Source organism: Helianthus annuus, chromosome 11 (genome assembly GCF_002127325.2).
Source record: "Helianthus annuus cultivar XRQ/B chromosome 11, HanXRQr2.0-SUNRISE, whole genome shotgun sequence".
Lineage (NCBI taxonomy): Eukaryota > Viridiplantae > Streptophyta > Magnoliopsida > Asterales > Asteraceae > Helianthus > Helianthus annuus.
The window spans coordinates 182,898,454-182,923,812 of NC_035443.2; the positions used below are offsets into that span (position 1 = coordinate 182,898,454).

The 25,359-nt window shown below is 38.1% G+C and overlaps 1 long non-coding RNA gene, 1 other non-coding gene and 1 pseudogene across 2 annotated transcripts; 2 read left to right on the forward strand and 1 right to left on the reverse strand.

Annotated features, from left to right (window-relative positions):
- Window positions 1–1,139: 1,139 nt before the first annotated feature.
- LOC118484314 lies at window positions 1,140–2,992 on the forward strand. Its single transcript, XR_004873301.1, has 2 exons — window positions 1,140–1,425; window positions 1,852–2,992. It is a non-coding gene; the product is annotated as an uncharacterized LOC118484314 (long non-coding RNA).
- A 1,523-nt stretch (window positions 2,993–4,515) lies between these two features.
- Window positions 4,516–5,770, forward strand: LOC110888952 (annotated as a pseudogene).
- A 4,906-nt stretch (window positions 5,771–10,676) lies between these two features.
- On the reverse strand, window positions 10,677–10,783 carry LOC118484483. Its single transcript, XR_004873594.1, has one exon. It is a non-coding gene; the product is annotated as a small nucleolar RNA R71 (small nucleolar RNA).
- Between the last annotated feature and the right edge of the window lie 14,576 nt (window positions 10,784–25,359).

Consider the following 25,359-nt stretch of genomic DNA (forward strand, 5'->3'; position numbering starts at 1 on the left):
GTTGACGCAATAAAGGGGCGACAACCCGGTCAACCCCGATATTGGCCGAAAGCCTTTGCAAGCTACCGACATAACGTCGGACACGACCGACACAACTTAAACGCGTGCCAAAATAAATGACGCGAGCTACGAGTGAAGCTTGATCGGTCAAAGCCTACTACGAAGCCGTTCCGAGCGGTGAGTTAAGCCACGAGGACCGGGTGGCGGTGGCGAACATTGAATTTCGGGGCAAGGAGCGAAAGTCGTTCGACAAGCTCACGCTTTTTGAAATTTACCTAACGCTTTAGGTTTTTTTTTATTTTGTAATCGTTTTTAGGTTTTTTTTGTAATTTTTAGGTTTTTTTATTTTATAATCGTTTTTAGGTTTTTTTTTTATTTTGTAATCGTTTTAAGAATTTAATAAAATTTTAGACTTTTTTTTAATGTTGTGTGTATTTTCTTAATTTTTTGTCTTTTTTTTTTATAAACTGCCAAGCCACGCGGTTCACTCACGCCCCGTCATACCTCACGGACACGTCACTCGGTTGTGGGGGGGGGGGGGCTCGAACTCCACGTGTCAACTCATGCCCCCAACCCCCGCCCCATCATACCCCATGGTCTAACTTAAGAGCATCCCAATAAGGGGTGTTTTTTGATGTTTTTATTATGCTAAGGTGGCATTGCCCCACCAATCATACACATTTTCTCTCTTGTCTCATATTAATAACCCTACAAAAAGTAACTTGGGTTATCAAAAAACAACTCTCTGTCTCCTCTCTTCTCTTTCCTCCTTCCGTCTCACAACACCTTTCTCTCTCCTCAAATACATGTTTTTTCCTACATACACCACCACACCTTCTCTCCTCCACCTCATCTTTCTCTCTTCTTAAAAACATCAACATACATCCTATCCTATTGTGGATGCTCTAAGAAAATGAATAAACTACTGGGTTGGCCGGTAGATTCGAGTCATTATGGTTGTTTTAAGATGCTTATTTAGTATTTATTATTCGAGTCATAACTCATAATGTTAGTTGACTTTTTTATTTTATCTTTGCATTATTGCATGGGATGATGGGAATCATATAATATATATGTAGTGGACCATAAACAAATTAGCTTGAAGTTAATATTAACATTTGAAACCTCCTTACATGATGTCTTCCCCTACTGCCTTCTATTCACCTTTTGCAACCATTACAAAAGATGAAGAAAAGGTACTAAAGGCAAAGATGGCGGTCATCATCGAGCGATACAAGGGAAAAGTATCTACTCTTCCCAAGAATGTTGCTAATCTATGTCGATACGAGGGTTGCTGGTATAAGCAAGGATTTTGGTATCAATCAAAGGCCGACTTCTCGGTTGAAGCGATAATGGCCGCGCAGGATGATTTCCAAGCTCTACCCACCGATATCTTATACCGTTAAGTATTTTGAAATACTCCGGGTATAGTTTGAATATATTATACCGTTTCAATACTATATCGTTAAAACTATTACACCATTAACGGAGTTTGATAAACACGAGTTCGGTTCGAATATTATACCGTTTAAAATATTATACCGTTAATTATTTTGAAATACTCGGGTACGATTCGAATATATTATACCGTTTCAATACTATATTGTTTAAAATATTACACCATTAACGGAGTTTGATAAACTCGGGTGCAGTTTGAATATTATACTATTTAAAATAGAGTAAACTGCCATTTTGGTCCTTGTGGTTTGGGCAGTTTTGCCATTTTAATCCAAATCTCAAACTTTTTAAATCTGGGTCCCTGTGGTTTCACTTTTGTTGCCATTTTAGTCCAAAATCCAAAAACCCCCTATTTTGACTGTTGAAACCTGATTGTTTTCTTTTTTTGTGCAGGGGCATTTTGGTCATTTTATTATAACACATTATTAATTAAAATTATAAAATTAATTAATCTCTTTGACAAGAAGCACTGACTCATCCCCAAACCCAAACCCTAATTCATCCTCTTCTTCAAACCCCATTCTCCTAAAACCATCATCTTCTTCAAACTCCATTATCCTGCAAGTGAAGATCGAGAATTGTGGTATGCACATGTGGTGTGGAGCCCCAACTCAACTGAGAACAAAAGCAACAGAAAGACTGTGTGCGTTACTAGAGCTTCTGGGTGCATAGCTTCATGGCTGGTTAAGCGATTTGATTGAATTGGTTGGTGATTTTTGCAGAGGACCCTAAGAAAACAGAGCACTTGCTTAAGCTTGAGGGGGCTAAGGAAAGGCTTCAGTTGTTTGAAGCGAACCTGCTGGAAGATGGCTCCTTTGATGTTGTAGTTGAAGGTTGTGACGGTGTTTTCCATACGGCATCTCCTTTTACCATAACGTCACCGATCCACAGGTTGGTTTGAAATGAAATGAAATCTCACTCTTGGAAACCCCCCAAACTAATTAATTAGTCTTTAGGTGTTTTCCAATTGGCAACAGAATTCCACACAACAACAACAACAAATCTTCGAATCAAAAGAAACAGAGACACAATCAGAACTCAATGAAGCCGGAGACCTCCAATCAACGCCGTGGCTCCACCGCGAGCGAACGGAGAGGAATGCGGCCGACGACTGGCGACGGTGACGGAGATGACTGCGGTGGAGGAGATTTAGCGAAAATGATGAGAGTGAGGGGACGAACAGTTGTATGAGATGAAATAGAGAGGTTTGATTGTGTGAAAGGGGTGTGGTTTGCTAATAAATTATTGTTGAAATTACTGCAGGAGTTGGAAACCAGTTTGAGGTATGAAGAGGAACCCATAACTGCTTCCATTTGTTGTTCAGTGTAGGTGAAGGTATAGAGATAAAAGGGGGATTGGAGGTCTCCCTGCAAGTGAAGATCGATAATGGTTTGGAGGGTTTGGGGGAAGATGATGTACGAACGGTCAAAAAAGGGATTATTTAGTTTTATAATTTTAATTGTTAATGTGTTATAATAAAATGACTATTTTGCCCCTGAGGAAAAGGACAAATATCAGGATTTAATTTGAGAAATATTAGCTGATTTCATTTTTGGATCAAAATGGCAAAAAAAAAAATGAAACTATAGGGACCCAAATGCAAAAAGTTTCAAATTTGGACTAAAGTGGCAAAAGTAACCAAACCTCAGGGACCAAAATGGCAGTTTACTCTTTAAAATATCATACCGTTAACTATTTTGAAACACTCGGGTACGGTTCGAATATGTTGAAAATTTGGTGAATTGATATTTAATAAATTTATAATTTAATGAAATTATAAATATTAAAGAGAATTATCATATGGTGAATTAAAGACTAAACTCTTGAGTAGAATTTTATGTCTTTTAATTATAGTCTTTATGTCTCAATTAATTTAAGTCTTTATGTCTCTAATTAAGTGGGATTTTTCATTCATCCTCAACTCTAGTAGAATAGTAGGCTACGTGCTTCATTTGAGATGAACAAACTACAAAAAAATACATATATATGCAGTGGCAAAGCTTGAAATTTTTTACGGGGGGGTCGAAAACGTATATACCCAAAAATTTCTATAGAACCAGGGGGTCGAAAACATATATACCCAAAAATTTCTATACCAAAACTACATATATAACACTACTGGCCGAAAAGTTCGGGGGGTCGGGCGCCCCTCCCGGCCCCTTCAAAGCATCGCCCCTGCATATATGTATGAAGAAAATGATGAGCACTTGAAGACTAACTAGAGAGGAGTACTCTCTACTCATTTTGCACCACCATCATATCCTATTCGTTCCATAAGTTCTAACGCTATAAATTTATCCAATGTAACTTCGGGCGCGTGACCATCTCCGACAGTACAGACTGTTTCGACTATTATACCCTTAATGAACTATAAAATAAATATATATTACATATTTCTCCTTTTCTAATATCAACAGTCAATACACCATTTTACCTTATATTTGTGTAAATTTTGATTGATGGATCTCCTCGAAAAGATTTGGGCATCTGATGGATTAGAGAAAAAAATGGATATGTTGCATAGGTCATTTTTCTTAAAACACTTCACATGAATGAGTTTATTTGGGTTATATATCAACCTTAATGTGTCAAATAAAAAAATACCTACAGTTGGGTTGAAATGGTCTATTTTCTTTTAGCTAAGAATCCAACACCAAACCTATATAAGATGAATGCAAGTTCACATTCACAGAAAGACATCAAGCATAAAAAATTTATTAATTTTGATAGTTTAAGATTAATCTATATATTCTAGAATGGAATGAAGATTTTTATCTTACTGATCCATCTAGCAGTAAAGACATCCATACACAATGTGAACATACTGCAGATTGAAAAACAACAAAACACTTTGTGAGAAATTCTTAGATACGCCTACAATCAGCCCCAATACCGAGTTCAAGTTATTCAATGTGTTATTTATGAAAAGGTATAGCCTTTTCTCATCACTCATATTCTTTTCTATTTGTAAAACTAGTGGGGAACCCGCACGTTGCCGCGGTATCGACAATTTATAGTGACATACTCGTTTTCCAACAGCGTGACATAACCGATAGAATGAGAGGCATTCTCATCGATTGGCTAATTGAGGTACATTATTAAAGTTTATAATAACTTATGATACCATACCAAATGCAGAATTAATGTTTATAACAACTTATGATGAAAAAAAAAAAATAGGTTCATTACAAGTTTGAACTTACGGAAGAGACTTTGTATCTAACTGTCAATCTTGTTGACCGGTTCCTGTTGCGCCGACCCGTTGTAAGACCACCCGTAGTGGGGCGTTTTTTTAAAAAAAAATTCAAAAAAAAACGCCCGGAAACGCCCCCCACCCCATTACGGTAGGCGTTATTTTTAAAAAAAAAATTCAGAAATTGAACTTTGGCGTTATTATTAAAACGCTAAAATGAAAAGGAAGTGGCCAATGGGAGAGTGTGCTTTTTCTTTTGCATGTGTCAGCTTATTTGACCAACCAATTAGAGTGTTTGCTTTTTTAATTTTTTTTTTTTTTTTGTTTAATGATTGGAATGGGCATTATTTGGGCATTATCCCCACTACACCACTTTATGCTATAATGCCCCATGTTGACTGGGTTGCCACGTGTCGGATAATGCACCATGGTGGGGGCATTATAACAAGTTACCACTACACATGGTCTAAGGAAGAATATTCAACTCGTTGGAATAACCGCAATGCTTCTCGCTTGTAAATATGAAGAAGTCACGGTGCTGATTGTCGATGATTTTATCGTAATTTCTTTCTGATAAAGCTTACACAAGATCTGAAGTTCTTGATATGGTAACTAATGAACAAAATTTTATTTATCTACCTTATTATTGTTATTATTATATAATTATAATAACGTCATATTTGTTCTTGTTTTGATGTTTCCAGGAGAAAGAAATGATGAATACCCTTGAATTCAACCTCTCGGTTCCAATGTCATTCGTGTTTGTGAAGCGGTTTCTCAAAGCTGCAAGATCTTACAAAGAGGTCTGCAAGATTTTAAAGAATAATATATTCATTGCTAGCAACCAATTGATTTTTCTTTTTTGATAATCTTTGTGTTTATTTGTATAGATGGAGCAAATGTGTTTCTACTTGATTGACCTGTGTTTGGTGGAATACGAAATGCTGAACTTCCCACCATCATTGCTAGCAGCAGCTGGGGTTTTCACTGCCGAATCTACTCTCAAGGGTTCGAAACAATGGACCAAAGCAAGTGAATTTCATTCACAATACTCACAGAATCACCTTTTGTAAGATCTTTTTGTATGTAAACGAATTAATAATTGCACCAAATTTTCACTTTTAAGTTATAATTATACCGAACCTGTCGTGGCTCAACTCACTGAAACAACATGAGTGCTGAGGTTTTGGTCAACTTTGTGTAGTATGTCAGTTGAGAACCAAATGTCGAGTATTTAGTTCCTCACCTTGGTGCACATCATCATTTTCATTCAAAGGCTCATCTTTATCATCATCTAAGGCGTCATTTTGATTAATCAAAGCAAGAGTCGGTGCTTGTAGCTCTAAATGAATTCAGACAACACAAAATCCCAAATTTAGTCCCAATGAAAACAAAGGTATAAATATATATTCTAAAGAAAAAAATTAACATATTTACCTCAGTGAGTGTACCGAACCCGGTTGACCAGACTTGACTTGGTTTTCTCAACTGTTCAGTTTGACACTTCGGATAACGGGTATTGGGTACTGATTTTCACATTGTAATCTTGAAATCTCGCCTTCTAATGCCCGACAATTAACTCCCATCTTCTTCGATAACGCGCGCTCCTTCTCAACCTCCGTTTCTAGAGAATCAACTTTCAAAACCAAGGATTCCAATTAATGTTCTAATTCCCGACACCTGTTTCCCATCTTCCTGATACAGCGCGCTCCTTTTTGTCTCGGTTTCTAAATAATCAACTTTCAGATTCAAGGATTCCAACTCACCTAATTCCCGACATTTGGCTCCCATCTTCTTTGATAAGGCACGTTCCTTTTCAACATCTGTTTCTAGCGAATCAACTTTCATATTTAATGATTCCAACTCGCCTTCTAGTACCCAACATCTGTCTCTCATCTTTCCCGATAAAGCACGCTCGTTTCCGACTTCTGTTTCTAATGAGTCAACTTTCGGAATCAATGATCCCAGTTCAAAATGAATAAAGCTGCTGCAGTTGATGTTCTGAATCCGAATCATGAACTTCAACACTGTTCTTGCATTGAAGATTTGAGCTGTTGGATGCTTTTGTTGTCTTTCAGGTATTAGTAATAAAACTCAACCGAATAAACCAACCAAACGAAAACAAAAAACCGAAATGAAACAAAAAAAAGCTGAAAATATTGAAACCGATTCGAACCGAAACCAAAAAAACCGACCAAACCGAAAAAACGAAACCAAACCCAAACCCGTCCCGACCCGAAACTCGTCCCGTGCGGAAGCTCGTGTCGGCCTAAAAATCGTTGCGATCCGAAATCCGTCCAGTGCGAAAACCCATGTCGTCCTAAAACCCGTTCCGATCCGAAACCCGTCCCGTGCGGAAACACGTGTCGGCCTAAAACCCGTTGCGATCCGAAACCCGTCCCGTGCGGAAACCCGTGTTGGCCTAAAACCCGTTGCGATCCGAAACCCGTCCCGTGCGGAAACCCGTGTCGGCCTAAAACCCGTTACGATCCGAAACCCGTCCCGTCCGGAAACCCGCGTTGGCCCGAATCCGATCCGAACCGACCCGTAACCCGTTACATTAAAGAGTTCAATGTATATACTATCATCATATAATGGTGACTCGTAAAATAAAATTTGTAAAGTAAGAACTCAGTACCAATCACGAAGAAACACTAGGGACTTCTGTTGCAGGTAAAGATTGGCTGCCACCACAACCCAATTCGAAATCGATCAAAGAGAGTACCTTTGTTGATCCGGCTTGCTATCAATGCCCACTATAAAAAAAGAAACAAAGCCGATAACTCATTCTATCTTTAACACGGATCATTGTAACCTGCAAAAGAAAGAAAGATGTTACTGACGAGTTTGTCCGGAACTACAAAGCAGTGATGGTGAATTGAGAGTAAGTAGGGCTCATGCATTTGAATCACTTCATCAAGAGATCCAGCTGCTGCCATACCTTCACATAACTCGTTCCATGAACTGTGGTACACATACATATACAGTACACCAACCGTAAATGAACATCAGTAAGGAAAGATAATAACATTTTCATTTGTGAACGTGTAAGGCGGTTATTACTCTGTCCATAACGTATTGATAAAACGCGTCAACAAAATGAAGAAGTTTTTGCTCCACCAACCACCTATGCTTTTGGTTAACTGTCGTCGTGCCTCGTTCCTGGAACATAACCGTATTTCAGTTACAAAAAACAAATACAATAGAAAAACATAACATATTCCGTTACTACCCCACCTTCCACATCCATCTTCGAGCTTTATCAAGGACAAATTTGGCACGCTTGACCCTTAATAAGAAATTCATCACCTACCAACCATGAAACGGACAGAAATTAGTTCCAATACGCACCACACACGTAAAAAAAAGTAAAAATATATGAAATTTATAAATAATTTACCACTTCTTAGAATAAGCTTTGAATGATCACTGGAGATAAATGATGTGTGTAAAATGCAACATATAAATCACATCAATTAAGGCATAAAACTAACCCTTTTTAAGTACTAATGTTGGAAAAAGAGTGTTTTTGTCTTCCTTTTGTATTTTCAGGATGAAATGAGCTCAAAATCACAAAAGAAGCAAAAAGACAGCTAATTCTACCATAAATACAAGAAAAGGAACCAAAGTGGACTGCCCGGACCCTCAACGGCATCTCCCAAGGCAAAAGAGAAGAAACAGAGTCTGAACACGCCCCGTGTCCAGCGAACACGGGGGCGTGCCCAGGAAGCAGCAGAAAAGACAAACCAGTAGAAGCTTCCATTGCCCACCACGGGGCCGTGTCCAGCGGGCACGGGGGCGTGGTGAAAGTACAGCAGGCGCATTAATTGTAATTCGCAATTACAATTAATGAGGAGAGAGAGTGTCAGGCGGGCACGGGGCCGTGTCCAGCGGACACGGGGCCGTGTCCAGCCTTCTGTTCAACCTATAAATAGAGGAGCTTGGCTTCATTCTCTCTCATCCCTTGGCACACCACCTCTCTCACACCTCATCCACCACCCACCACCACCATAACACCATCATCCACCACCATCATCCATTGTCCATCGTAGAGTGTGTGAGTCGTCTCGGGATGCAAGATTGATCGTAAGAGTTCTTGACAATCAAGGCCATGTTTGCCTAAGTCTCTTACATCACTTGGTGAAGACAAGTGTTTAGTATAATACTTTTTATTTTTAATCTTTTGCACTTTTTATTTGGTTTTGTATTAATGACTTTAATAACTAGTTACTTATGTTGAAGGTGATCTTTCCTTATCGTTTGTCCGTGGTGTCTTGGCATTATTTTACTGTCTATATAAAATAAAAGATTTTCACCATTCATATCTCCACGGTCTATATGGAGGTATGTTGGCTACCTGGTCGGGGGTTAAGGGAACGGTTTGGTAAGGGTCTTGCCCTTGTTCAGCGTTTAGAGGTCCTGCTTGGGACCTGGGTCAAATTTAGTAGGATCTCCTTCAATGCCCATAGGTATTGGATGGCGGGGATCCAAACTCTTTGACCCCCTCATAAGTTAACTACTATTAATACTATAACCCGGCTATTTAGGACTGTATCCCTGCTGACTCAGACTACTTAGCCGAGGGTAACGTCACCGCCAAAAGCGGGCCCTACCACAATTTGCATTAATAACTTAATTCATTATCTTTCAATAATCCGACCCTTTAGGATTGTATCCTTGCTGACTCAAACTACTGGGTTGAGGGTAACGTCGCCTTCAAAAGAGGGGCCTACTACAATAACTAAGATAATCTCTTAAACAAGTGCAAAAGTGCGAAAATAATCAAAGGTTATACTAATACACGTGTCGGATCCAAGTGATTCATCTTGTCTATCTGTTTTTATTTTATTTTTATTTTCAGCATTTAGTTAGTTTTTATTTTTCTTAGTTTAAAACATTTTTCTAACTTTTTGATTTGATTAGACGTTGAGGATAAACCGGTATTAAAAGCTCTTGTGTCCTTGGACGACCTCGGTATCTTACCAACACTATACTACGTCCACGATGGGTGCACTTGCCCATATGTGTGTTTAGTGTTAGTGAATATCGTGTTTTATAAATTTAAAACTTGGCTAAAAGTGTAAAAAGGGCTTAAATATATATCAAAAATATATACACACTGACACGCATCAAGTTTTTGGCGCCGCTGCCGGGGACACAAGGATTTTAAGAAAGTTAGGAATCAACGGCCTAATCATATTTTTATTTTTCTTTAATTTTTTAGGATTTTTTCTTAGATTTTCAGCTTCTGCAGAGCTCAGCACGGGGCCGTGCCTGGTCGGACACGGGCCGTGCTCAGCAACGTTACTGGCAGTTTTTGTTTTTCAAGTTACAGAAGGCTGACCACGAGGCCGTGCCGGTGCAACACGGGGCCGTGTCCAACTTCCAGTAACTGGGATCTGAAAAACAATCACTGTAATTCCGACCACGGGGCCGTGTTCGCTCAACACGGGGCCGTGGTGAACCTTCTGACCAACATTCTTTTCTGTTTTTATTGCAGGACTTGGAACCCGACGCCATCCTCACGTAGTGTATGAGCTCCAGTTCCAATAAAGACATAAAGGAACCACTAGAAGAACCCGAACGCTTTCTCAGAAAAAGGTTAAAAGCCAAAAACCAAGAGAAGGTTTCGGGTGATCCACCCCCAATGGCGGACCAACGTACCCTTATGGATTATCTACGGCCCACCGTAGGTAATCTAGGCGCCGCTATCAATGCTCCGAATGTCGAAGCCAATAACTTCGAACTTCGACCGCATTTGATACAAATGCTCCAAAACTCCGCAACCTTCCACGGGCTTGCGGACGAGGATCCTCATCTACATATAACTAATTTCTTAGAAATATGTGATACCTTTCGGATCAATGGGGCATCAAACGACGCCATCCGCCTCCGTATGTTTCCATTCTCACTAAAAGACCGAGCGAAAGCTTGGCTCAACACCCTCCCAGCTGGATCGGTAAACACCTGGGATGAACTAGCCCAAAAGTTTCTATATAAGTATTTCCCTCCTTCTAAAACTGCTAAATTAATGGCTGAAATTAATACATACTCACAAGAGGACGGGGAATCCTTATATGAAACATGGGAAAGGTTCAAGGAGCTATTACGCAAGTGTCCCCATCACGGCCTCGCAATATGGCAACAAGTATCCACTTTCTACAATGGATTGTTGCCACACACTAGGCAGACACTTGATTCTAGCTCCGGGGGACTTTTAGGTAATCGACGCCCACACGAAATATATAATCAGATTGAGGAAATTGCTCAAACCAATTTTCAATGGCACACTCCCCGGGGAAATAAGTCTATCGCCCCGGGCGCCCATAAGGTCGACAAAAGCACCTCTTTACAAGCCCAAATCGAGGCCCTTTCTTCAAAAATAAAAAAATTAGAAATGACAAAAACAGTCTCGGTTATGGCTTGTGAAGGGTGTGGTGGGTCACATGAAAATTGGAGTTGCATGAAAGAAACGGACGATCAACAAGAAATGGTAAACTACATTGATAATAGACCTAGGCCGTCGGGTCCTCCAACGGGAACTTACAACCAAGGATGGCGAAACCACCCAAACCTTGGTTGGAGGGAAACCGGCAATAGTGGCAACCAACAAACCCAACGAACAAACTTTCAGCAATCAAGAAATGAGTCACAAAATTTCACTCAACAACAAGGTGGACGAGAAAGGCTCGAAGATACTATATCTCGCCTTGTCTCCGACACTGATAAGAAAAACTCGGAAAGATTTCTACAATTAGAATCTAATTTTAGGAATCAACAAGCTAGGATTCAAAACATAGAAAAACAAATAAATCAACTAGCACAAAATTTTTCCGAGAGACCGCAAGGCGCATTACCTAGCAATACCGAAACAAACCCAAAGGCGCAAGTTCACCTCATCACACTACGAAACCGCACCGTGGGGCCTGCAGAAGTACCTCCACCAACGGAAGAAACAATGCCAACACATCTGCAGGAAAAGAACTCTCCCCCATCACCAGAGCATACCAAGGCTCCTCGAGTTCCGTACCCCGGTAGGTTAATTCGTCAAAAGACCAATGAGCAATTCGCAAAATTCGAAAGTCTGTTAAAACAATTGCATGTCAATATTCCTTTTATCGAAGTCCTAACCCAAATGCCCAAATACTCTAAATTTATGAGGGACTTCCTTACACATAAAAAGAAAATTGAAAATTTGCAATTAGTTAATTTAGGCGAAGAATGCTCTGCCCTCGTACTCAATAAACTACCCCAAAAGAAAATCGATCCCGGAAGTTTCACGATTCCATGCTCAATAGGGGAATCACCCGTTCGCAATGCCTTGGCCGACTCAGGGGCTAGCATTAACCTCATGCCCTCATCGATGTTCAAAAGGCTTGGCTTGGGAACCACGAGCCCTACAAAAATAAGCATACAACTCGCTGATCGATCAGTCAAGTTCCCACAAGGTGTCATCGAGAATGTCTTGGTAAGGGTAAGAAGATTCGTTTATCCAGTTGACTTTGTCATACTCGACATGGAGGAAGACACCGAGGTCCCCCTTATCCTAGGGAGACCCTTCCTTGCCACAGCACAAGCAGTGGTAGACATGAATGACGGGACACTGACTTTGAGGTATGGGGACGATGAGGTGAAGTTCGGAGTTGGGAAGAAAATAGAGGACGACGACCCAGTCAATTACATGAAGGTTATTGATTCAAGCTTGGATGCCGCTCTCCGACGGTGTAACTTGGGAAGCAAGGCACTCCACTCAGAAGATATATAACCGGGAATCGGGTCTAGCCAAGGACCCTTATAAACGTGGCGCACCACGGAGGCATTCCGCGGATCTATCCTTAGTTTAGTTTAGTTTAATCTTTTAGTTTTTGCAGAATAAAACACACTCATGGTGGTAATGGATGAAAAAGGGAACGAGAAAAATGGAACCATGCACGAAGAACAGAGCAACCCGACAAAAACTCCCATCACAGAAGGCTCAACACGGGCCGTGCCCAACCAACACGGCCCCGTGCTGAGCCCCTGCAGAAAATCACCCAGTTCAGGTAACTGGACACGGGCCGTGTTCAGCGGACACGCCCCCGTGTCCAGGCTTCTGTTTCAATTCTGTAATTTTTGTTACTGGCACTTGACCACGGGGCCGTGCCCGGTGAACACGGGGCCGTGTCCAGGATGCCAGTAACATAAATCTTTGTTTTTTTTAACACACTTTTATACATTCTAATCAACCAAAAACTTTATTTTTGGACACATTGAGGACAATGTGTAATTTAAGTGTGGGGGGGATGCTAAAACCTTGAAATTTTGCAAAATCCTAAACACAAGCCTTACACAAAACTCTTTTGGAACCGCTAAACACCCCAAATTTTTTCAAAAACTTTTTCATTTTTTTTATTTACTTGTCTTAGTTTAAGTTGGAAATAACAAGTTCTAAAAAGGTTATATTTTTACAAGTTTACAACCGATAGCGTCGTGATAAAAAAGGAACCAACATAAGAAAATTATGAAACGGTATAACAAGTCTAGTTTAAAATTCGATTATATATGCTTGGTCACATTAAAAACCCATTCCCACAAAAGTGAGTTTTGAGCCTTTATTGAGCATAAAAATACACATATTTAGATTAAATGCTCATTTTTCGTTTCTTGTGTGAATAGCCGCTCGGTCCTTACAAAACTAGAACTTGCCACGACGATACATTCCCGGTCCTTACCAACTTAAACCCAAGTAAGTAAATGATGGAGGCATTAGGACTAACCATTTTTTTTCTTTCAAAACCATTATTTTTCATTTTTTTTACCTACCCAAAATCCCCCTCGATAGCCCCTTTGAGCCTAAACCTTTCATTTCATTACCCCAAAACTTTTTTTTTACCCACCAAAAACCTTTTTATTTATTTTTTTTAGTAACAAAGTCGCTTTTTCGTAAACTCACCTTTTTGTGTGACGATTAAAAAAAAAAAATGAAGATGATGAAGTCAAAAACAAACAAAAGCTATAAAAGCTTGTTTGGAGAAATACTTCAAAATAAAAAGTCACTAAAAACAAGGTACTTCACGAAAACCGACGCTTGTTACGATTTTCGCCCTTTTTACTAACCACTAACCAACCACCCACCTTTAAACCCAAGCCTTCACCCAAAAAGCCCTCTTGATATTTACAAAGGTAAAAAGTTAAAAAGGAGGAGGATTGATTGCTTGGCAAGCCTATGGAAGACGTGAGTTCCGTGCCGCTCTCGAGTGATTCACTAAATATACACCTTCGGCCGAGTGTTGAGTGATCTCCCGTGAGGTATGTGAACTTGTATATAAATAGAATTTTAATAAGGCATGCTATGCCTAAATAAGTAATTCATCTTATGAAAAGTTCAAAATAAATCATAACGAATAGGATTGTAAATAAATAAAAATAAAACCTATAAAAACCTTGGATTCCCGACACTCTAGGACAAGCTAAAAAACTTCTCTTCTACCTATTCCATTTGGGAGTGTAAGCCACATTTAAAGAGTTTTGCTTGAGGACAAGCAAAAGTTCAAGTGTGGGGCTATTTGATGTGTGTAAAATGCAACATATAAATCACATCAATTAAGGCATAAAACTAACCCTTTTTAAGTACTAATGTTGGAAAAAGAGTGTTTTTGTCTTCCTTTTGTATTTTCAGGATGAAATGAGCTCAAAATCACAAAAGAAGCAAAAAGACAGCTAATTCTACCATAAATACAAGAAAAGGAACAAAAGTGGACTGCCCGGACCCTCAACGGCATCTCCCAAGGCAAAAGAGAAGAAACAGAGTCTGAACATGCCCCGTGTCCAGCGAACACGGGGGCGTGCCTAGGAAGCAGCAGAAAAGACAAACCAGTAGAAGCTTCCATTGCCCACCACGGGGCCGTGTCCAGCGGGCACGGGGGCGTGGTGAAAGTACAGCAGGCGCATTAATTGTAATTCGCAATTACAATTAATGAGGAGAGAGAGTGTCAGGCGGGCACGGGGCCGTGTCCAGCGGACACGGGGCCGTGTCCAGCGGACACGGGGCCGTGTCCAGCCTTCTGTTCAGCCTATAAATAGAGGAGCTTGGCTTCATTCTCTCTCATCCCTTGGCACACCACCTCTCTCACACCTCATCCACCACCCACCACCACCATAACACCATCATCCACCACCATCATCCATTGTCCATCGTAGAGTGTGTGAGTCGTCTCGGGATCCAAGATTGATCGTAAGAGTTCTTGACAATCAAGGCCATGTTTGCCTAAGTCTCTTACATCACTTGGTGAAGACAAGTGTTTAGTATAATACTTTTTATTTTTAATCTTTTGCACTTTTTATTTGGTTTTGTATTAATGACTTTAATAACTAGTTACTTATGTTGAAGGTGATCTTTCCTTATCGTTTGTCCGTGGTGTCTTGGCATTATTTTACTGTCTATATAAAATAAAAGATTTTCACCATTCATATCTCCACGGTCTATATGGAGGTATGTTGGCTACCTGGTCGGGGGTTAAGGGAACGGTTTGGTAAGGGTCTTGCCCTTGTTCAGCGTTTAGAGGTCCTGCTTGGGACCTGGGTCAAATTTAGTAGGATCTCCTTCAATGCCCATAGGTATTGGATGGCGGGGATCCAAACTCTTTGACCCCCTCATAAGTTAACTACTATTAATACTATAACCCGGCTATTTAGGACTGTATCCCTGCTGACTCAGACTACTTAGCCGAGGGTAACGTCACCGCCAAAAGCGGGGCCTACCACAATTTGCATTAATAACTTAATTCATTATCTTTCAATAATCCGACCCTTTAGGATTGTATCCTTGCTGACTCAAACTACTGGGTTGAGGGTAACGTCGCCTTCAAAAGAGGGGCCTACTACAATAACTAAGATAATCTCTTAAACAAGTGCAAAAGTGCGAAAATAATCAAAGGTTATACTAATACACGTGTCGGATCCAAGTGATTCATCTTGTCTATCTGTTTTTATTTTATTTTTATTTTCAGCATTTAGTTAGTTTTTATTTTTCTTAGTTTAAAACATTTTTCTAACTTTTTGATTTGATTAGACGTTGAGGATAAACCGGTATTAAAAGCTCTTGTGTCCTTGGACGACCTCGGTATCTTACCAACACTATACTACGTCCACGATGGGTGCACTTGCCCATATGTGTGTTTAGTGTTAGTGAATATCGTGTTTTATAAATTTAAAACTTGGCTAAAAGTGTAAAAAGGGCTTAAATATATATCAAAAATATATACACACTGACACGCATCAATAAAGCTACAGAAATCCTAAATTTTGCAGGACACATTTGGTGCAAGATGTGTTCTATAAAGCACCACACGCTAATAGGGTCTACGAAGCCGAGGCAAGAGACATGTGAGGCGCATTTGGCATACACAAGTGGAAATACATATGTGAAAACACCGATTCTGCAATAATCAACAGATGCAAAACAACACACACACTCGTTGCACATACAAACATTACACAAAATCAGAAACCGAATATTCATATGCAAGTCAACAAACACGCAGATAAATCGATATAAAAATAGGCTGAGAAACTGATGAATTACCTCTGGCTTTCTTGTTGATATCAGGTTAGAGACCTGGATCTTTCACCATCTCTGTTCTTGTGAGAGAAATGTTAGAGGGAGAAAGTGTTGATCGTTTGCGCGAATTTCAAAGATGAACGCAATTGATTAAATTGAATCGAGAGCTTTTTGGGTGTTTTTTCTTCTCAATCGGAGTTTTTGAAGAGATGTTACAGTTGAATTCAATGTGAGACTGTGAGATGATGTTAGACATATCACATAAATCCATAGAACTTGAATCATCAGAATCCAAAAAATATATACAGATTAAAAAATATAAACATACAAAATATAACAAACACAAATCACCAGAAGGAACAAATTGTTGCTTGGAGCGAGAGTATGCATACAAACTAAATGATCGATTAGGTTTAGATTGTCTTACCAGGTTGTAAGCCTCATCGATTTACTTAAGATTCATGTCTCTGATTTCCATAAGAACCTACAGAGGTCAGAGGATGATGGCGCCATTCAAGAAAAGGAACCTGATGTGCCTTTTAATAGGGAGATTGAAGGAGAAACATTCAATTGCATAAATTGATGATGGTATTGAAGAACAATCGTCTACCACAAGAACCCCATGACTGACTTGCGACAGAGCCCTAAACAACCCACCACCGCCATCATCCGAACACCATCATCACTGACCCGGCATCATCTCAGGAGGTTTTCTTAGTATGTGGGGTGGCTGGAAACGGACAATGCTATTGAAGGGAACAATTGAATTAAAGAATCTGATGATTGCATTGAAAGAGGAACGGTTGAGTTGAAGAAACTGATAATAATGGCAAGGAGAAAGGAACGGGTGTAGAGAGATCGAGATTGAAGAATTGTGTATCTATTTTGTGTGAGAAGGGTAGAAAGGGAAGAATACCGTAAAAAATTTGGCATCTTAAGTTAACCTTTCATATGCCATCTTAAAAAAATTGGATGTAAATTACTATTTTGTACATAGGAGATGCTTTATATAGTTGGGGTAAGATCAAATAAACAGTTTATTTTGTCTAAGTAGGATGAGAAGTAATCTTAACCATTCATTTTTCAGATCAATGGTTAAGATGAAAATGTAGGAGAAAGGAGGAGTGCAAGGGTATCTTGGTAAAATCCTATTTATGAACTTTCTCTCTCCACATGCAAGGCACATGCATATTCCACCCCCATTTATTAAACGTTCATAACTTTTTTATACGACATTATTTTTTTATAAAAATTTCACCATAAAATCGAGCGTCTTTTTATCTTTAATCTGAGTACCATATTGCTATATAAAATATAAAGACTAAAAAAAACCCACTAAAATGTGTTGTCTTTTATGTTGTATAACATTTTTTGTGCTGGATTTTTTGTACTATATTTTTGTGCTAAAGTTTTTGTGCTAGATTTTTTTGTTTTAATTTTTTTTCTCAATTTTTTTGTGCTGGATTTTTTGTACTACATTTTTTGCTGAATTTTATCGTGCTATATTTGTTTGTATTATATTTTTTTGTGCTATATTTTTTGTACTACATTTCTGTGCTATATTTTTTTGTACTAGATTTTCTGTACTAGATTTTTTTGTGCTATATTTTTTTGTACTACATTTTTTGTGCTATATTTTTTTGTTGTATTTTTAAAAAACAAAAGGAGTGCCACATGTCATTTTCACTCCTATTTATAAGGACCAAAATGCTCTTCATTCCTACTTATTAGGAGTGCCACATGTCATTATCACAATCCTTCTTAGGCTACTTAGGCAAAATCCACTTTTTAGTGGATCCTTCCCCTTATATAGTTATATAGATAAACGTTTTAAAAGTACTAAGGGGAGTGGATGTGGTTACAAGTGATGAAATTCCATCACTCACAAACATCTAATCATGTTCCGCCATGTCAGCAACCACTATTCTATCACTCACAAGCATTTGAGTGGCGGTGGTCATCACTAGTGATGAAATTCCATCACTCACAATTTTTTTTAATTTTCTTTTTTAAATTAGAAATTAACAATAAAACATTAAAATTATAAATTTCATTAATTTGGGCCAAATTCGCCTCTTCGATTCGGAAGATCGACTCCGGCACCGAATATCAGTTTTCTGTTTTTTTTAAATAACAGTTTTCTGTTTTTCTAAAAACAGTTTCTGTTTTTTAAATAACAGTTTTCTGTTTTTTTTAAATAACAGTTTTCTGTTTTTTTAAAAACAGTTTCTGTTTTTTTAAAAAAAAATAACAGTTTTCTGAATTTCTTTAAAAAAAAAAGAATTCTGGTTTTAAAATAATAAAAAAAAACAGTTTTAAACTCATCATTTTCCTTTTTCCACGCGTGATCCTTTCCACGCGTTATTTCTATCACTCGTTGAAGTTGGTAGTGGCAGCGGTGTGCTAAAAAAGATAACGAGTGATGGGGGTGCCATCACAGACCACCCCCAGTCCCCTAATTAAAAGAATTGGGTAAATACTACATGAACTAGGGAAATATGAAATTGATTGATGATATTAGAAAGAAGAAATATGTAAATATTCATTTAATAGTTCATTAAGGGTAAAATAGTTATTTTAAGAGTAATTTAATGAAAAGGGAATATAGGTTAGGGAGGGAAAATATGTAATTGATTTTTTTTTTTGTTTGGTGAAATACGTAATAAGCCAACTTAGGAGAAGGATATATGTAAAAAACCTATGAAACTAACACTCACACTTAGAGGAGAAAGAGAAGGAAATATGAATGATGAGAAATGGGCCACCCCTATACACATGTATGTGGTGATGGGTTGCTATAGTTGTCTTGCATTTAGTAGTTATAATTGGTGGATGAGAAATTAGACACATGCTAATTACATCCAAGACCAACGTCATCTTTTATCACTTCACTTAACCAAACCAAGCAACAATCTTTCCCTCTCTTTCTCCTCTAAGTTACGGTCAACCTAAACCCAAACCATTTTCCATTTTTCAAACAGAATCTTATCCAATACAAGGCATTTTAGTGCTAGGGACCGAAGTGCTAGCGATGAAGTGTAAGAAGATTTTTGGAGCTTATATTGGATTCTTGGGGGGTGGATAGTTAGGTTTTCTGGTGAGGTATAATTTTTTTTGGGTTATTTGATTTTAATAATCGAAAGTTTCATTAGTTGGTCGATAATAATTTCAACTTCAAAAATTCCATGTAATAATCCCAACTTGTAAGATTTTGGCCCATAATGATCATTTGCTAACTGGGTTAGTTTTTGATGACGTGGATGCTGATGTGGACGCTGATGTGATAAAAAATAAGCTAGTTCATTATGTGGATGATGATGTGGATATTGATATGAAAAAAATATATTTTTTAAATATATATATACATACACAGATACTCACCATCTTCACCACCACCATTCCACTACCTCACTACCACCCAACTCCCACCAGACAACCACCATCTTCAACCCCCTCCGACCACCAGGTCCCACCGCACAACCACCATCTTCAATCCCCTCCGACCACCACCTACCATCCATTCCCACAATCCTTCAATCTCCAATGAAATCAGAACCTCTGCAACAACAACAATGGAATTAACCCTATTTCCGCTCCACCATATCGACCTCTGCTCCAACAACAACAATGGAATTAACCCTATTTCCATGGTTCTGGATCCTTCATCGGTGACGGTTAGGTCAAGTTTGAGAACCGCCGATATGGGGGTGGTTGTCGGTCAGGTGACGAAGGTGGGGATGAATCTGAGATGGCGATGGTAGGTGGTGGCGGAAATGGCAGTGGTGGTGGGTGTAGATGACGGCCGTGTTGGTGGAGATGGCAGTGGTGATGGAGGGAGTGGAGGTGGTGATGGTGGTGGGTGGAAGTGGAGGTGGAGGTGGTCGGAAGTGATGGTGGTGAGTGATGGTGGTAGATGATGGTGGTGGATGGAGGAGATGGTGGTGGTAGTAGAGGAGGAGGAAGTGGAGGTGGTGATGGTGCCACATAAGCAGCCAAGTCAACAAATAATAAAGTTGTGTCCACGTCAGCAAAAAACTAACTCGATTATAACCCAGTTAGCAAAGGATCATTGGGGGCCAAAATCTTACAAGTTGGGATTGTTACAGGGAATTTTTGAAGTTTGGATTATTACTGGCCAACGGGTGAAACTTCGGATTATTAAAATCCAATAACCCATTTTTTTGGGTGGCGGCCGGGGGTGTTTAGGTTTTTGGGTGCTGATGGGTGGGTTTATTTTGTTGTGTTCACATTGGTTTTCCTGTTTCTCGCAATAAGAGTGGTCATCGCATGAACCCTACAATATATATACACACACATATAGGCTTAGGTTCATTTGTGAACAAACCCCTTGATTGTGAACATTAGTGAACTAATCCTAGCCCTTGATTATCAATACAAAAGTTTAAATCAATGGCCAGGATTTGATAATGAAAACACACTAGTGTATTTTACGATTTGATGATTTAAATCAATAGCTACGATTTATTCACTCAGTTCACAAATACACTAGTCTTCAATATATATATATTTCTATCAAACTACCATCTTTATCCTCTTTATGTAAAATATAATTTTGACATAAGCACCAAAGTCTTGGAGATTTTTAGTGAAATTATATATAATTATACTTGTGAATATTTTAATACCAAATATATATTTTTGAACGTTATTATATATAATTATTGGAATACGTTTCCGAGGAAATCGAATAACTGATCGTTTTATTGTTCGGTATAAAAGTCGTCAAATAAATGATATTTGATAACAAGTGTATAAATATAAAATTTATACTTTGTAAAAACGGGTGTTTTGACTAAGTATGAACAATTATGTTTATATGGCGTGAATATTATGTGCATGGCGTGTTTGGCTTGACGATAAGTGCATGGCTTGTGTGATAAGTGCATTGCTTACTTGACTTGTACGTGTATATATATATTTTTTTGGCTATGTAAAGTTGATGAACATACTATGCCTCAGGTTGTGGAATGTGTAGGTTTACATGGTGTGTATCTTGATCGAAATGTGTATATATGTTCATGTACATGATAATGTTCGTGCAAAAAAGTGTTTAGGAAAACATATAATAATATATATCTTATATTATTTTCGTGTATTATTTGTGTTTCGAACAATATATATCTATTATAAAAATAAATATAATAACTTGTTCGTGTCCATTTTCATGGTTTTCGAAATGCTTTTTCATAACATAAATATATATTATTTTTAGAAAGAATATGTGTATTTATGTGCCGGTTGGTCGTGTGTAGACATGACGGGTTAAGGTTGTTTCCGGGATGGGGTCCCGGTATTATGTGTGCCTATGTATTAGTATATATATATTTGTATTTTAATATATACATGTGATAACACTCGTATAATCAATCACCAACGGATCGTCCAATTTTATATCTAACTAAAAATATTAACATCTCATTTAGTCTAAGCAAGTTTGGTAAACGACTTGGCAGGTAGACTCATGTTAGGCCTGGTGTCTTATATGACTTAGGATACGTATAGGTCGGGTTACTTGTTTGGACATTGTAGTCTTTTCTAGCATTGCATAGGAGTGCTCCAGGTGAGTTCACGACCCCTCTTTTTACTGTTTTTACATTTTTAGGGAAAGAAATGCTTGTTTTATGCCTGGTCACCTGATTTTTCATGAATTGCATAAAGGGTTTACAAAGACATACATGTTTTATGCTAAGTCATATGGTTTTCTATAAATTGCATAAAAGGTTTACGAAAACATGCATAGTATATAGTATACATGTTTTCATTCACATGGTACAGTCGAATGAAATCCATCAGATCTATTATGTGTGCATAAGTTTGGTTGGTTCAGAGCTCAGGACTTTACATTCACTAACCAGTAACCATTAGTCTTGGAGACGCAGAACAGTCGAATAGATTTATTGGGTTTGACAAACCCCGTTCCTGGTCAGTCGTGACCCTTTGGGAGTGCAATTGTGTCCTAACTTATTATATGTCACCTTGATTGGCGATGTGGCGAGGCAACATGTGTTATGGTTTGGTTGCGGGCTTATGTCGGCACACACATCGGTGTCCTAGCTAGGCATTGATTTGATCATCATGATTCTCATTAGCTACGCATACTATTTATTAACATATACATCATTGAAATTGCATGGGAGTCTAGGGAAGTATTTGTGTTGCCAAATATTTCATGGGGACGGGATTTCATGTATTATGGGGAAGGGTATTGGATTTTCATACACTTGTTTGCATGAAAATGGTTTATGAGGTGAATACTCGGGCGGATACTAGATTCTCATACCCTTGTTTGCATGAAAATGGTTTATGAGGTAAATCCTCGGGCTACAAGATTTTCATACCCATGTTTGCATGAAAATGGTTTATGGGGTGAATCCTCGGGTAGATACTGCATTTTCGTACCATTGTTTGCATAAAAATGGTTTATGAGGCGAGTCCTTAGGCGGGTACTGTATTTCCATATAATGAATTTCATGAAAATAATTTGTGAAATATTCTTCAATTGGTCCATAAGATTTTCATACAAATGTTTTGCATGAAAATGTGTTTCTATTATGCGAAAAAAAACTTGTGAACTCACCAGCATTACGCTGACGTTTTTAAGCATGTTTTCAGGTATTTCACCAAAGTGTGGGACTACATTTGAGTTGCGTGTGTTAGAACCCTAGGATACCGAGCCTTTGGAAAAGTCTCTCGTTGGCCTTCTAGTGTAGGCTTGTGTTAGAACCCTAGTATTTGGGATTGTAAAAAGTTTTGTAAACTTTCGATTTATATCATGGAAGTGTTTGCTTAATCATATGCTCCAGAAACCTTTTTGGTTACACTCGCGCATATCCGATTTGGCGGGGTGTGACAATTATAACGTTTCGGGGGTCAATTAGCGAGTCAAATAAATATACTTTAAAAGGTCAAAATTGCCTTTTTGGCGTAAAAATGAATAAAATGGTTTTAAACCTATATGGTCTATAGTCTGACTTCAAGACTGCTCATGTAAAACCATAAAATGTGTTTTGACTTATCGGACTCGTCATAGATCTATTCGACCACCTGATCCCATATATACGCGTACGATTAGTTTAATATATAAAATATATAAACTCGTCAAATCGTGTAAAACCCTTTCAAATTCAGAATGTTTGGTTAATAAACCCAAATTACACGAGACTCCGCACTCGTACGGGTATAAAGCACATTCTATCCGGTCAGCTATTAATCTAGCGGAACCAAGCATGTTCCAAAGTTAACCGTTCAAAGTCAAAGACTTACAAATGGCCCATTAACGTTCTAACGAATAATATTTCCGTTCATTATAGACTAGAAAGCCTCCAGTAAATTAGTAAATTACGCCAAGACTAATACACTTTGAATACGACTGTGCTATATATTGCATTTATAAAGACTAGCACAAGCAAAAACTCTTAGCCTATTTTACTTATATAGACTTGGGATATGGCACTAGCCACTTGGTTTGGGTATTGCAAAAGGGCTAATATTTTCATAGAAAAGCAGTAATCCGTTTTAATCTGTATTGCTTGATAAAATTAAACACTTAGGGGTTAATATGACCATGTCCGGGTTTCCCGACTCATTTAATTTCAAATGGCCATGACATAAGCGGTGGATGTAGGCATACACCTGACAGACGCAAATAATAAATATGGTGTGTCAATTAATTACATACCGGCATTTGATTTCTAGTCCACGAATGTATTGACAAGCATGTAAAACTGATAACAAGAGATATACTTTATTCCAAGTTAAAAAGAAAATGAATACCAATTGGTATCAAAGGATTTTCAAAAGAGTCGGTTACTAGTATTACCAGTGAAAACTGTATTTTTAAAGATTAAGCGTAGGTTAATCAAGTAGGAAATAGGTTAGAGTGAGTTTGGTCATAAACCTTGGAATTTGCGACTCCTTGGCTAAAGACCCATGAGAGTCTTAAGTCTGCTTTATTAGATCCTGCCTTGTGGGATGCTTTATGCCGAAAAACTTATAATAACTTTTACTTAATATATTCAGGCTTTTACATTATGATTTTAATTCATCCTATCTTCCACTGGAAAATGTGATTACTATTATTAAAAAACAAAACTCATTCATTATCATGTTGCACCATATGTTTCTCAAATATGTAAAAAGTAAATAGTAAAATTCACTCACAACAAAAATTTGTCTGATAATGATAATGATAATTTAGTTTTATTTAAAGTATTTCCATGTGATTGATTTATACTAGTGTATGGACCAGTGGACCTCACATATAAATATGCTCACTCATAAATGTGGACTAAGGGACCTCACTCATAAATGTGATTGCTACAATTGCACTCCTTTTTTTTAACATTAAAACTTCTACATAAGTATAGAAAACAGGCCGACATGCGACTAGGACCCAATAATTACATCTCGAACGTTGAATTACACCATCTATTCTAATTAGGGGTGCAAAAATTAGATCCATTTCTAATCCAAAGAAAAGTGTTTTCCTTGATGAGTTCCGCCGTTTGGTTAAGATGGGTATGAAGATTATTGAAAGTCTTCTGGTTCCTCGCCTTCCATATCTCCCAATCCGCGGTTAAAAGCACCGCTACAATGGTCTTTCTCCAATTTTTAACCCGTTCATATCGTTTGCTAGTTCATGTCCTTTGCTAAACTGAAAAGCTCCCGAATCAATTCAACATTATTCGAGAACGGAATCTTGATCCAGATTATATTAGTCCAATAAACTAATTTCGCAAGAAGGCACTCCATTTAATAACTGTAACGGGAAATTAAAAAAACCTTAGTGCATTATCATGTTTCGCCATATGTATCTAAGATATGTAAAAAGCAAATAGTCACTCACAACCAAAATTTGTCTTTTAATATATTGGTAATTTAGTTTTTTTAAGTACTTCCACGTGATTGATTTATACTTGTATATGGACTAGTGTTCACCTTAGACAAATATGCTCACTCATAAATGTTTACTAGTGGACCTCACTCATAAATGTTCTCGTTACAACTGCAGTCCATTTAAAATAAAAAAGCAAACAAACAAACTCGTGTATTATTATGTTGCACTATACGTTTCTAAGGTACGTAAAAAGTAAATAGTAAAATTCACTCACAACCCAAATTTGTACTTTAATATATTGATAATGATAAT